The sequence below is a fragment of the Cervus elaphus genome, chromosome 28, assembly GCF_910594005.1.
Source record: "Cervus elaphus chromosome 28, mCerEla1.1, whole genome shotgun sequence".
Classification (NCBI taxonomy): domain Eukaryota; kingdom Metazoa; phylum Chordata; class Mammalia; order Artiodactyla; family Cervidae; genus Cervus; species Cervus elaphus.
Window position 1 is genome coordinate 34841295 of NC_057842.1, and position 14498 is coordinate 34855792.

A 14498-nucleotide genomic window follows, 5' to 3' on the forward strand; every position below is an offset into this window, starting at 1 on the left:
CTGCAACAACACTCCTCTGCAACAACACTCCCCATTAGGGACCTGTGGCTCTTTCCCAGGGTAACTGTGCACCAGAGAAAGGAGATGGATCAGCTGTTGTGATTCTGGCTCTGAGCTGACACTGTTTCCTAGAGATAGAAAATGCTACTGTGGTCTACCAATCAGAATGTCAAGGCCCTCCCTTGACGTCATGTCAAGGGATCAAAGAACTTTTGACTCATGTCAATCTGTGTGTCTGGCGAGTCCTGAACCCACCTTCTGACTAATTCTCCAACTCTAGATTTGCTTTGCTATTCAGCCACTGGCAGAAGCCCCAGGTTGGTTCTGTGACCTGTGAAATGAGAACTGTTAATCGTAGGAGAGAGTGAATGGATGCCATTAAAACTTACCTAATTAGTGATCCAACAGTAATACTGCAATCTTACAGGTACTGTGGAGATTAGTGCCACCATCAAAGGCTTGGGAGGTTTGGGTGGTGATTTCTACCAAATCTGTATTTGCTATTTGGCTGATAATGGATCACAGAGAATGATGGTTGATTATTGTAAACTTATTCAGATGGTGACTCAAATCATAGTAGCTATTCTTGATATGGCATCACTGCTAGAGCAAACTAATGTATCCCCTGCTGGCTTGGCAAGCCCCTGATAAACAAGCGTTAGAGGTTGAGGTTTAAGGGTTTAGAATATTACATAAGCACTGAACCAGGAAGAAGTAGAAGATCTTAACAGAGCCATCACAAGCAAAGAAATCGAAACTGTAATCAGAAATCTTCCAGCAAACAAAAGCCCAGGACCTGATGGCTTCATAGCTGAATTCTACCAAAAATTTATAGAAGAGCTAACACCTATCTTACTCAAACTCTTCCAGAAAATTGCAGAAGAAGGTAAACTTCCAAACTCATTCTATGAAGCCACCATCACCCTAATTCCAAAACCAGACAAAGATGCCACAAAAAAAAAAAAGAAAACTACAGGTCAGTATCACTGATGAACATAGATGCAAAAATCCTTAACAAAATTCTAGCAAACAGAATCCAACAACATATTAAAAAAATCATACACCATGACCAAGTGGGCTTTATCCCAGGAATGCAAGGATTCTTTAATATCTGCAAATCAATCAATGTAATACACCACATTAACAAATTGAAAGATAAAAACCATATGATTATCTCAATAGATGCAGAGAAAGCCTTTGACAAAATTCAACACTCATTTATGATTAAAACTCTCCAGAAAGCAGGAATAGAAGGAACATACCTCAACATAATAAAAGCTATATATGACAAACCCACAGCAAGCATCACCCTCAATGGTGAAAAATTGAAAGCATTTCCCCTGAAATCAGGAACAAGACAAGGGTGCCCACTCTCACCACTACTATTCAACATAGTGTTGGAAATTTTGGCCACAGCAATCAGAGCAGAAAAAGAAGTAAAAGGAATACAGATAGGAAAAGAAGAAGTGAAACTCTCACTGTTTGCAGATGACATGATCCTCTACATAGAAAACCCTGAAGACTCTACCAGAAAATTATTAGAGCTAATCAATGAATATAGTAAAGTTGCAGGATATAAAATTAACACACAGAAATCCTTTGCATTCCTATACACTAACAATGAAAAAACAGAAAGAGAAATTGAAATTAAGGAAACAATACCATTCACCATTGCAACAAAAAGAATAAAATACTTAGGAGTACATCTACCTAAAGAAACAAAAGACATATACATAGAAAACTATAAAACACTGATGAAAGAAATCAAAGAGGACACAAACAGATGGAGAAACATACCGTGTTCATGGATTGGGAGAATCAATATTGTCAAAATGGCTATTCTACCCAAAGCAATCTATAGATTCAATGCAATCCCTATCAAGCTACCAACGGTATTTTTCACAGAACTAGACCAAAGAATTTCACAATTTGTATGGAAATACAAAAAACCTCAAATAGCCAAAGTAATTTTGAGAAAGAAGAATGGAACTGGAGGAATCAACCTGCCTGACTTCAGACTACTACAAAGCCACAGTCATCAAGACAGTGTGGTACTGGCACAAAGACAGAAATATAGATCAATGGAACAGAATAGAAAGCCCAGAGATAAATCCACGAACCTATGGACACCTTATCTTTGACAAAGGAGGCAAGGATATACAATGGAAATAAGACAACCTCTTTAACAAGTGGTGCTGGGAAAACTGGTCAACCACTTGTAAAAGAATGAAACTAGAACACTTTCTAACACCATACACAAATATAAACTCGAAATGGATTAAAGATCTAAATGTAAGACCAGAAACTATAAAACTCCTAGAGGAGAACATAGGCAAAACACTCTCTGACATGAATCACAGCAGGATCCTCTATGACCCACCTCCCAGAATATTGGAAATAAAAGCAAAACTAAACAAATGGGACCTAATGAAACTTAAAAGCTCTTGCACAACAAAAGAAACTATAAGTAAGGTGAAAAGACAGCCCTCAGATTGGGAGAAAATAATAGCAAATGAAGAAACAGACAAAGGATTAATCTCAAAAATATACAAGCAACTCCTGCAGCTCAATTCCGGAAAAATAAATGACCCAATCAAAAAATGGGCCAAAGAACTAAACAGACATTTCTCCAAGGAAGACATACAGATGGCTAACAAACACATGAAAAGATGCTCAACATCACTCATTATCAGAGAAATGCAAATCAAAACCACAATGAGGTTCCATTACACGCCAGTCAGGATGGCTGCTATCCAAAAGTCTATAAGCAATAAATGCTGGAGAGGGTGTGGAGAAAAGGGAACCCTCTTACACTGTTGGTGGGAATGCAAACTAGTACAGCCGCTATGGAGAACAGTGTGGAGATTTCTTAAAAAACTGGAAATAGAACTGCCATATGACCCAGCAATCCCACTCCTGGGCATACACACTGAGGAAACCAGATCTGAAAGAGACACGTGCACCCCAATGTTCATCGCAGCACTGTTTATAATAGCCAGGACATGGAAGCAACCTAGATGCCCATCAGCAGACGAATGGATAAGGAAGCTGTGGTACATATACACCATGGAATATTACTCAGCCGTTAAAAAGAATTCATTTGAATCAGTCCTAATGAGATGGATGAAACTGGAGCCCCTAATACAGAGTGAAGTAAGCCAGAAAGATAAAGAACATTATAGCATACTAACACATATATATGGAATTTAGAAAGATGGTAATGATAACCCTATATGCAAAACAGAAAAAGAGACACAGATGTACAGAACAGACTTTTGGACTCTGTGGGAGAAGGTGAGGGTGGGATGTTTCGAGAGAACAGCATGTATATTATCTATAGGGAAACAGATCACCAGCCCAGGTGGGATGCATGAGACAAGTGCTCGGGCCTGGTGCCCTGGGAAGACCCAGAGGAATCGGGTGGAGAGGGAGGTGGGAGGGGGGGATCGGGATGGGGAACACATGTAACTCCATGGCTGATTCATGTCAATGTATGAAAAAACCCACTGCAATGCTGTGAAGTAATTAGCCTCCAACTAATAAAAATAAATGAAAAAAAAAGAATATTACATAAGCTTAGTTGATAAAACAATGGCAGGTTTGAGAGGATTGACTCCAATTCTGAAAGTTCTACTGTGGGTGAAATGATATCAAACAACATCGCATGCTATAGAGAAATCATCTGTGAAAGGAAGTGTCAATCAGGGCAGCAAACTTTATTGTCTTATTTTAAGAAATTGCCAGAGCCACCTCAAACTTCATCAACCACCACCCTTATCAGTCAGCAGCCATCAACATCAAGGCCAAAATCTTTTACCAGCAAAAAGATTATGACTTGCTAAAGACTCCAATGGTGGTTAGGTTTTTTTTTGCTTTGTTTTGTTTTAAATTTATTTTTTTTAGTTGAAGGATGATTGCTTTACAGAATTTTGTGGTTTTCTATCATACATCAACAAGAATCAGCCATAGGTCCACCCATGCCCCCTCCCTCCCAAACCTCTCTCCTTTCTCCCTCCCCAGGTGGTTAGCTTTTGTAGCAATAAGTAAACCATTTTAAAGGGCTTCCCTGGTGGCTCAGCAATAAAGAATCTGCCTGCCAATGCAAGAGACGCAGGAGACACGGGTTTGATCCCTGGGTTGGGAAGATCCCCTGGAGTAGGATCCCCTTCAGTATTGTTGCCTGGAAAATTCCATGGACAGAGGAGCCTGGTGGGCTACAGTCCATGGGGTTGCAGAGTCGGAGACGACGGAGCATACAGCACATACACAGAGGGTTGAAGTTAGGCTTAAGCGGAGGTCAGAATTCCCTCCTTTTCCCCCGATTTGGGCTTTGTTCCTTACCTATAGAGAAAGCTGTTTTCTGTAGAGTTCACATTTCTCCCAGCCAACCCCACAAAGAATCATGGCTGTTTAATAACCGACTTCTGGAAGAACAGAGGGCCAGCTGAAGGAAAGACTGACATGCTTCTGGCCTTTCAACACTGTGCCTCACCCCACCCTGTTGAGCTTGGTAAATATGTGCCTGATTATTCTCTGTCTCTCTAGACAGATCTGTTTTTATTCTCATGAGCAAGAATGAGTAAAGGGACAGAGAGAAGATTCAGAAATGTTCATTCCAACCCTGCTCCTTCATTTCTATGGAAATGCCAAAGGGGTGGCAGGTGTTTCCCTGAAAGAGTCCAACTGGGATAGGACACTGCTCTTGTTTTGATAGGGCTTCCTGGTGGCTCAGATGGTAAAGATCTGCCTGCAGTGCAGGAGACCCGAGTTTGATCCCTGGAGTTGGGAAGATCCCCTGGGGGAGGGCACGGCAACCCACTCCAGTATTCTTGCCTAGAGAATCCCTATGGACAGTGGAGCCTGGCCAGCTACAGTCCATGGGATTGCAAAGAGTCAGACACCACTGAGCAACTAATACTTTCACTTGTTTTGACAAGAGCATTCTTTTTTATGTATTTATTTATTTAAATTTTACTGAAGTATAGTTAATTTACAATGTCATGTTAATTTCTTCTATACAACAAAGTGACATATTTATTAATATATGCATATATATTCATTTTATATTCTGTATCTATATGTATATATGTACATTCTTTTTCACATTCATTTCCATTATGATTTGTCACAGGAGAGTGAATATGGTTCTCTGTTTTACAGTAGGGCCTTGCTGTTTATCCATCCTGTATATAATAGTTTGCCTCTGCTAATCCCATACTTCCAATCCTTCCATCCCCCTTAGCAACCACCAGCCTATCCTGACAAGAGCTTTCTTGTTTGATGTTGCTGTGGGTGGGTATGAGATATACTAGAAACAAATTTGTGAACTCTGAAAGATGAGTGATATAAATTACTTTACAAATAGCCAACAGATTAACCCTTTTTTTTTTTTTTGCTTGTTATAAAACAGGGGAGGATATTTTTCTTCCTTGGTTCCCTTGAGTCCAGAGACTTAGAAATGGGAAATTTGGCTTATACAGAAACAACTTCAGCTCTCAAGGTCAAATCGTATACTGATGAGCTAGAATGTCTTTACTTATCGAATCTGCTTACCCTGCCTCACATCAAACAGCGTAGTCCATATGCCTTTCCACAAAGAAAGCTGTGGGGTATTACATAAAACCGCTGAATCATCATCATGGTACAGCTGGATGCAGCCTTTCTCTCAACCAGTATTTCCTGAGTGATCTCTTCAATTCTACATGATGCGGGCATAGTCCCAGGGATGTGATGGTAGACTTTGCATTGTCCTTATCTTTCAGGAACTTCACGGTATCAAACAAATATAATATTTAGTATTTTAAATAGAATCATATAAATTTACTCAAAATTCTGGTTGATCAGAAAAATTGCAGGACTGTGTTTAAAGACTATTTTGTGGTCTACAAATCTGGTCACAGTATAGGTCAAATTGCAACCCCCCTCTATGCATCTCTGTTCCTGTAGCCGGAGAAGAAACTTCTCAGTATGATTTATTTTAATATTTATTTATTTTATTTGGCTGTGCCAGGTCTTAGCTGCAGCACACTGGATCTTCGATCTTTGTTGTGGCATGCTGGATTTTATTTTTTTTTAGCTTTGGCATGCAGAATCTAGTTGTGGCACATGAACTCTTAGCTGCAGTATGTGGGATCTACTTCCCTGACCAAGGATGGAACCCAGGTCCCCTGCATTGGGAGCATGGAGTCTTAGCCACTGGACCACCACATATGATATTATATGGCATTTTACCAGAGTTACTCAAGATTTTTAAAAAGTCTATTTGTCACGCAAGAAAGGGACTATATTGGCTTAGGTAACTAGGAAGTCCAAGGGGCATCTGGCTTCAAACAAATTTCAAATAATGCCCTCAGGGTCCTGCTTCCCTCTGCCTATATATGCTGCTCTTAATCCTAGCCAGCTCCCATCAATTACATTTTAAGGAGGACTCTGTTCCAGTTTGGCTCATATGCTCATACCTGAACCAATCACTGTGGCCAGTGGCTTGCAGTACCGTGATTGGTCAGACTCAAGCACCGCTGAGACCAGAGAGAGTTGGGGATTTGTAATTTCACCCTTTGGTGCAACTGCATGGAATAAAAACAGAATTAATTCACAGAGAAAGGAACGACGCTGAAGGATGAAGAGGTTAAAAACAAAAACAAAAGCAAAAACACATCTAGAGCAATCAGTTCTCCAGAACAGCCCCTTTAGCTGTATTCATGCCTGAACCAGCAAGGTCACTATGCTGCTCAGTTGTAGAGAGCTGGTAAATGTTTGAAACAACTGGAGGTCTGGTGAAAAGCCCTACTTTGTACTATTTGTCCGGATTTCGTGGTGTATTTACTCCAGCAAAGCCAATGTCAAGCTACTAACCTCACATCCCTCTGCATGAAGGTGGAGGGATGTGCAGTAAGGCTCAACCATGTGCTATTTCTACCACATAGATACAATCTGTGTTCATTACCTCCAGTCCATAGATAAGAACAAATATAAGTAGGAAGTGTAGTAATGTAAGTAGGAAGTGATGGAGTTTGAGTATTTATTACATTTGGTTTTGATATAATGTATTTAATTGCAAGTTTATAACATAGGTTTAAAAATTTTTTGAAGTATAGTTGATTTATAATATTCTGTGTTTCAGGTACACAGTAAATGACTCAGTAATACATACCTATACACACATATCTAGCATTGTGCTCCTGCTCAGTTGTTAAGTCCTGTCTGACTCTTTGTGACCCTTTGGACTCTAGCCCCTTCAGCTCTGGGATTTTTGATCCAAGGATTTTTTTCAGGCAAGAATACTGGAGTGCATTGCCATTTCCTCCTTCAGGGGATCTTCCCAACTCAAGGATCGAACCTGTGTCTCCTGCACTGCAGGTGGATTCTTAACCCCTGAGCCTTCGGGGAAGCCATACAGTTGATAGTGATAATGGTTTTAATAACTTTGTTCATTTTGCCTCACCCTTCTGATTTCAAATCTACACTCACCAGTCACACCCTACCTTGAAAATTTTCCATATTTACCTGTCTGGATTCAAAAGACCTCTATTAAGAACTTGCTTCTCCAAGTTCTGTTCTTTGATAAAACAAAGCACTTATCCCTTCTTTTCTATTTAAAAATACAAAGTAAAAGGCTGTGTATTGAGCTCATAACAACTCACTTTCTTTGATTACTGGTAAGCTTAGTTACACTGAAGTGGAAGAGAAATTTGTTTATCATTTAGTTATTTTAGATAAACCTTTAAAAATCCATGCAAAACCTATTCCCACTGAGAGTAGATCAACCACAAACTACATCACATTAAATGAATATAATACAGTCTCAGAGGAATAAAATCAGTTAAAACCAAGAACTCAATATATGTCTATTGAAAAAAAAAAATCAAAGCAACTAGCTGCAGAACTCCTCTTGGAAATTCAAGGAAAGATCACGCAAAAGTTCAAAGACTTGCTAACAGGCAACTCCTATTCTTTTTCCAAGGAGGAGGCCAGAAAGAGGTCAGGAAGATTTCATTTCTTGTTTTGAAACATCTCTGAGATAACTTACCCTGCTCGTTGCTGTGGCCCAAATGGACAGGCTGGAAGCACTTGGAGAACCACTGACAGAACTCAGAGAAGACACCGTATTGCCAAGAGAGTTGTTTATGACTAACATGTGTTGGGATGAAGGGTGGGCAGGGAAGCTGATGCCAGGTGAAAAAGAACTCCGTCCTAGAAGAGAATTCTCACCTCCAATGTTCCAGTTGCAGCTACAAGAATTGCAAGTTATGCCAAATCATTTTCCCAGAAAGTGGGGGGCTTCTCCCTGTCCATAACTGGTAATTTCTTCAAGGAGAAAATCTGCAAATTACCCTTTCACTTTGGGAGTCAAGGCTATTATCTGAAACTGTTATTCTCTAAGCAGCACAATAATGCCAAAGGCAACAGAAATATTTCTCTTTAACTGATTTTTACCATGCTCACTTTTGATCGTGATAGTGTGTGCGCGTGTATGTGCTCAGTCATATCTGGCTCTCTGCGACCCCATGGACTGTAGCCCGCCAGGCTCCTCTGTCCATGGGATTTTTCAGGCAAGAATACTGGAGTGGGTTGCCATGCCCTCCTCCAAGGGATCTTCCTGACCCAGAGATTGAACCCACATCTCTTGCATTGGCAGACAGGTTCTTTATCACAGCAGACTGATGTTTAATCCAGTTTTCCTACCAGTAGCACGGGTTTGAATTTCCCTAATGTTCTGTTTATAGCTGCTCAGTGTGTTCTTGGAAAATAATGTTGAAATTATAAAGATAGCTTAGTGACTTCATCCGAGGCAGGAGGGAAGGAATAGGTGGCTCATGAGTTAAAGCCCTTTTTAAATGCAGACACCTTTTTAGAAATGGGTAACAATGGCAACACCATGAAACCAGCTGCCTCCTTATCACAAGGGAACAATTGCCTTGTTCAAATGAATTTGTTTCAAGAGGATATGTTATAAATACTCCTCATCTCTGTAAACTCCCTCAACATATATATTTTTTAAAAATCCCCGTGGTTCATCAGGTCTTTATACTGGGCTGTAAAAAGTTAAAATTCTGTGAAAAGGAAAAAAATAACTGATTCTGAGACCGAAAATTTGGCTTTGTACATCCCAGTGCATTCTTATTCAGAGGAGTGTGTTCTGGACAGGGTTTGCTTTTTATTTGTCAGCTCTGAGTGAGGTATTGTTGAATAAAATTGCACTGAAGTCTGTGAGATGACAGATCTAGAAAGACTGTGCAGATGCCTCTTGCCAACTTTAGGTAGGGGCTTTACTTTCTCATGAGCTCAGAACTGGCCTTTATGGTTTCTGGGCATCAAAAGAGTACAACCTGGACAAAGCAAAGAAAGAAGTGGGGTCATAGGAGGAAAGCAGGCGGGGCTGTTGTCTGAGAGAGGAGCTTCCTACTCTGTGAACTGAAGAGCAAGGAAGAAGATCTAAGCCAAATGGGGAAAGTAGGGGGATGTCAAGCTGGGAGATGTCAAGTTCTCACAGGTCAGAAAGACCAAAGGTAGTCCAGTAGATGGATTTCCTTCTTTCTTCTCCTTAACCTTTCTAAGTCTCAATATCCTCAGCTGTAAAATGTGCCATCAACTGATGAATGGGTAAATGCAAGGTGGTACATCCATAGCATGGAATATTATTCAGCCATAGAAATGAATGAAGTACTCACACCTGCTATGACATGGATGAACCTTGAAAACAGTATGCAAAAAAGAGAGAAGCCGGACCCACAAGGCCACATAATGTTTGATTCTATTTGTAGGCAAATCTATGATTCTATTGTAGTGACAGAAAGGAAATCAGTCGCTACCAAGGACTGGGGAGGGAAGGATGTGGAATGATCACTGATGGGTGTAGAGTCTCTTCTTGTGGTGATAAAATCCTGGAATTAAATAGTGGTGATGGTTGTGCAACCTTGTGGATATATGAAAAACAACCAAAGTGTACAATTTAAAATGGTGAATTAAAAAAAAGAAAATGATATTATTGTGAGCAATGGATGGGCTAACTTACAGAAATGCAAAAATGGTAGTTAGTTTTAAAAAATATTATTTTTTGGTTTCACTTTTCCCCTAGCTGTAAATATCCCTCTCCAGAATGTATGTTGTTTGACTCAGGTTTCACATAGCATTGTCCTTGAAATGACCTTCAAAACAGAAACAAAACTATTATGATGGCTGTTGATGAAAATAATAGCTATCACTTGACTGCTTAGTAGGCAACAACCCCAATATTGGGTATTTTCTAAAAAATTTTCTTGATAAATCAGCAGAACAATCCTGCGAGCTATCCTGATGTTACATTTGAGAAAACGGAGGCTCTTTTGCCAAAGATCAAACAACCAGTTGATCTGAAAATAAAGCAAAGGGCTTTAAAATTCCAAAACCCACTTCTCTCTGCCATACTACATTAGACAAAGGTATAAATTATTGTAGGGAAATACTGAAGAATATCAAAGAACGTTATGAAGTAGTTTAATCCAATAGTATGTTCATATCATTTGAAAATAAAGCTGTCTATATAGCAATAGAATTTTTTTCATTGAACAGGAAAGATTTTATCTTACAAATAGACTGCTGTGGATGTGATGGCTTTGCTCTTGAAATTCTCTAAGTTTCCTTCCATATACAACACAAAAATGTGGACAAACTTATAGAAGAAAAACCAAGCTAGTCATTTAAATGTCAGTGCTGTGAATGTCATTTGAATCAAAGCATTTGAAATCCCCTTATCATGATTCTTCACAGCATCTTTCATAATCAGAAAGAGCTTTGAGCCAATACTATGGTGTTAGAAAAATTTGCCATTGACAGCATACAACTGAAATATCATCAATAAAGATACCAGACTGTGAAATCATTGAGAAATGCTGCCCTCCAGCAAGTTGGCATCTATGAACAAATCTCTACAGAGATTTTATTTTTACTACAGGCTTTGTTTGATCTACTGGCAACCGCAGGACTCTGAGCTAGGGCTGAAGGCATTGTAAGAATAGTTTCTTTCATAAAAAGATTTTTCTCATCATTGCACTGAATTCTCACAGGCAGTTTATCGGAAGTATGGTACTTGAGGTCACTAAGCTTTCAGAGGAAGCCCCAAAATGAAGCAAAAGTGTTTGAATGGAAAGCAAAGTTTTCTCTTTCCACTTTAACAAACTGGGTTTCATATATGACCCAGTGTTCCAAGGAGAACTTTTTTCTTTTTCTTTGTTCAAGTCTGGCATAAAGCAAATATTCCACATTGCCACTGAGTTTCCTGCTTTAAGGACAAGCTCACATTTTTTGGTACAGTATGTAGTCTGCAGGGCTTCCCAGGTGGCGCTAGTGGTAAAGAACCCACCTGCCAATGCAGGAGACATGAGACACAGGTTCAATCCCTGGGTTGGGAAGATTCCCATGGAGGAGGGCACAGCAAATTACCCCAGTACTCTTGCCTGGAGATTACCACAGACAGAGGAGCCTGGCGGCTTACAGCCCATAGGGTCGCTAAGAGTCAGACACCACTGAAGCAACTTAGCACACAAGCAGGATGGACACTATGCTATTTATCTTCCATACACTATCTCATTCATCCAATATCACTGCGCCTTTCCTACAGACAGGAAATTGAAGCCTAAGGCTTATAACGTACACAGCTAGTAGGTGGAGGGGTCAAGACTAGAACTTATTCCAGTCTGACCCTCAGATCTAGTTTGTTTTTATAATGTTATGCTGCCTCTCAGAGAAATACACTGGCTAAGCAAGGAAGAATATTATGAGTATAAGGATGACCCAGTTCTTGTTATAGAATGTACTCTAAAATGGGATTTTAAAGATAAGTGCTGAATAATTATTCTATTCTAAAATTAAAGATATTCCTATTTGTACAGTTTAATAATCTTGATTCTTATGGTGGGTAAAAATCTTGTTTCATTCCTTATGTTTCCAGGAAAAGACTGCTAGTTCATTTCCCCATCTTGTTATCATTCTTCCCCAAGGGAGGAGGTTGACCACTGGGAGGCTACCAAGAGCATGGCATCTAAGAGCCTGCTCGGTGAGACGCAGGCCCTTCCTCATCTCAGGTCCTTGCCTGCTGATCCCTCTGCCTGGAACATGCTTTCTCCAGACATTCTATATCCAACTTTCCTCCCATCACTCAGATCTTTGCTCATATCTTGCCTTCTCAATAAGGCCCACCTGGACCAGCCTATACAAAATTGCAAACTGCTCACACCCCCTGTCCCCCCACCCCCATCATCCTATCTTCCACTGTTTTGTTTTCATAGCACTTACTATTTTCTTACATAAATTATTTATTACATTTATTGCTTATTATATTTCTCACCAACTGGAATATAAGCTCTTTGTGTGTTTACTTCATGAATATATTCAAGTGCCTGGGACATCTTTGTTTTAAGGACTCAACAAAGGAATGAATGTGAAACCACACATTTCTGTGCTTCTGTTTCCTTCTATTTCTACTTGCAAGCCAATCAGTACTGCGCAATCTACTTGCGTTCTGATTTTTTTTTTTGGAAAGCCATGCTAAAAATAGCGAGGAGCAGGTAGCACAGAGAAACCTTCAGCTCTGTTCAAGCACTTTTCCTGCACTACTGACTCAATAGTTCAGTTATCACAGATGAACGTGTTGCATGGTCTACAAATGCCTCCAGCTTTCCAGCTCATATCTATTTCCTTGTCTCTATACTATAGTAGAATGAGGAAAGAGAATCAAATTTAAGTTTTCTATGAAAAAATGCTCAGTTGTGCATTATATTTGATGATGCCTACATAGGCTAATGCCAAAGAGAAGCAGCTCTAGAAAAGCCTTGGAGAAATATTTGATCATCTGGTGCAGTCCTCTAAAACATTTTTTTTTAACTCCTGAAATTCTTTTCAACTCCCCTCAACCCAGAAAATAAGAATCACACCTTCTTTTAAGGTTATCTAGACAGCGAAACTCTATCATCCTCTTTAATACCTCATTCCTGGATCCTTCCTTCCCATCTAATTTCTGATAGCCATGTTCAAGAAGTTCTAGTTTCCCTTCTAGTCTAAAACCTGCATTCTGCATTTGAAATCTACATCATTTATCATTGGCTTCCCTTGTGGCTCAGCTGGTAGAGAATCCGCCTGCAATGCGGGAGACCTGGGTTCGATCCCTGGGTTGGGAAGATTCCCCTGGAGAAAGGAAAGGCTACCCACTCCAGTATTCTGGCCTGGAGAATTCCATGGACTACAGTCCATGGGGTCGCAAAGAGTCGGACACGACTGAGTGACTTTCAGTTCACTTCACCTCATCTGTCATTTGTTCCCAGACATAGAGTGCACTGTGGATGCTTACCACTGTGTATACCTACACTGAAGATTCCGATGAAAACAATACAGTTGGCCTAATAACTCTGTGCTCTTGGATATCTTGGTTTCTTTTCCTTTTATTCTCATGTGAATGAGATCAACACTGCCAAAGTTCCTCCTTCCCTTTTTCCAGGTGAGGAAATACCACTTGAAAGAGGTCAAATGATTCACTGAAGGGTACCAGAGCTGTTGGTACACATATTTCAGATTTTGTTGGCCTGACTCCAAGTACAATGCATCCGTTCATACCACAGGATTTCCCAGTGCTCACCTCAAATCCACTCCTCCTGTTATCCACACACTGTATTCAAAATGCCTAGCCAGCCTGTAACTAGCTGGGGGGAACACACTTCTCAGCCCTGCCTTGTCGTTGCTTATGGCCAGTGCAGTGGAGGTGGGGGGTGTCACTTCCCTGGGTGGTTTTTTGTGTTCTTTGCCCTTTCCAGGATACTGGATCGTGACATTCAAGACAAGTCTAGAATACTATGATAGTCATCCACCTGGGTCCCTGAATACCTGCTTGGGACTGTTAAATGACAGGAGAAAGAACACACTAAAAAACCTTTTTTTTTTTTCTTTTTCTTCTTCTTTTTTTTGGCCATGCTGCATGGCTTACAGATCTTAGTTTCCCAACCAGGGATCCAAACTAGAGCTCCCTAGAGTGGAAATGCAGAGTCCTAATCACTAGACCACCAGGGAAGTCCCCAAACCTTGTTCTTTGAGTCACTGAATGTTTGGGGTGTATTTGTTGTTTCAGCTTAAATTTCTCTAATTTAACACAATCCAGATCACCATTTTGCTTGAAGAGTTTCAGTGCTGGCAGGTTTACCACTTTTCAAGGCAATAAAGGTTAACTCCTTTTTTTATGAGTCAAAATATCTTTTTCCTATTTCTTCTGATTTTTCCCTTTGGAGTAAGCAGAATTTCAGTAGATTTCTTCAGAACGAGGCTGCTAATATTTGATCACAGCTTAAGGGCAACCAAGTGGTCTTTTCTTCAGAGCTTGCGTATAAGCGTTTGTGTGTTGTAAACACAAAAGAGTCACTAAAACTAAAAGCTATCTGTCTCCAAAAATGTGCTATATTGGGTGGCAATTAGGATCATTTTTTTATTCTGCTGTTTCTTTTAAGGCCAGGGAGATCAAAGCCAGGGAAGAAATT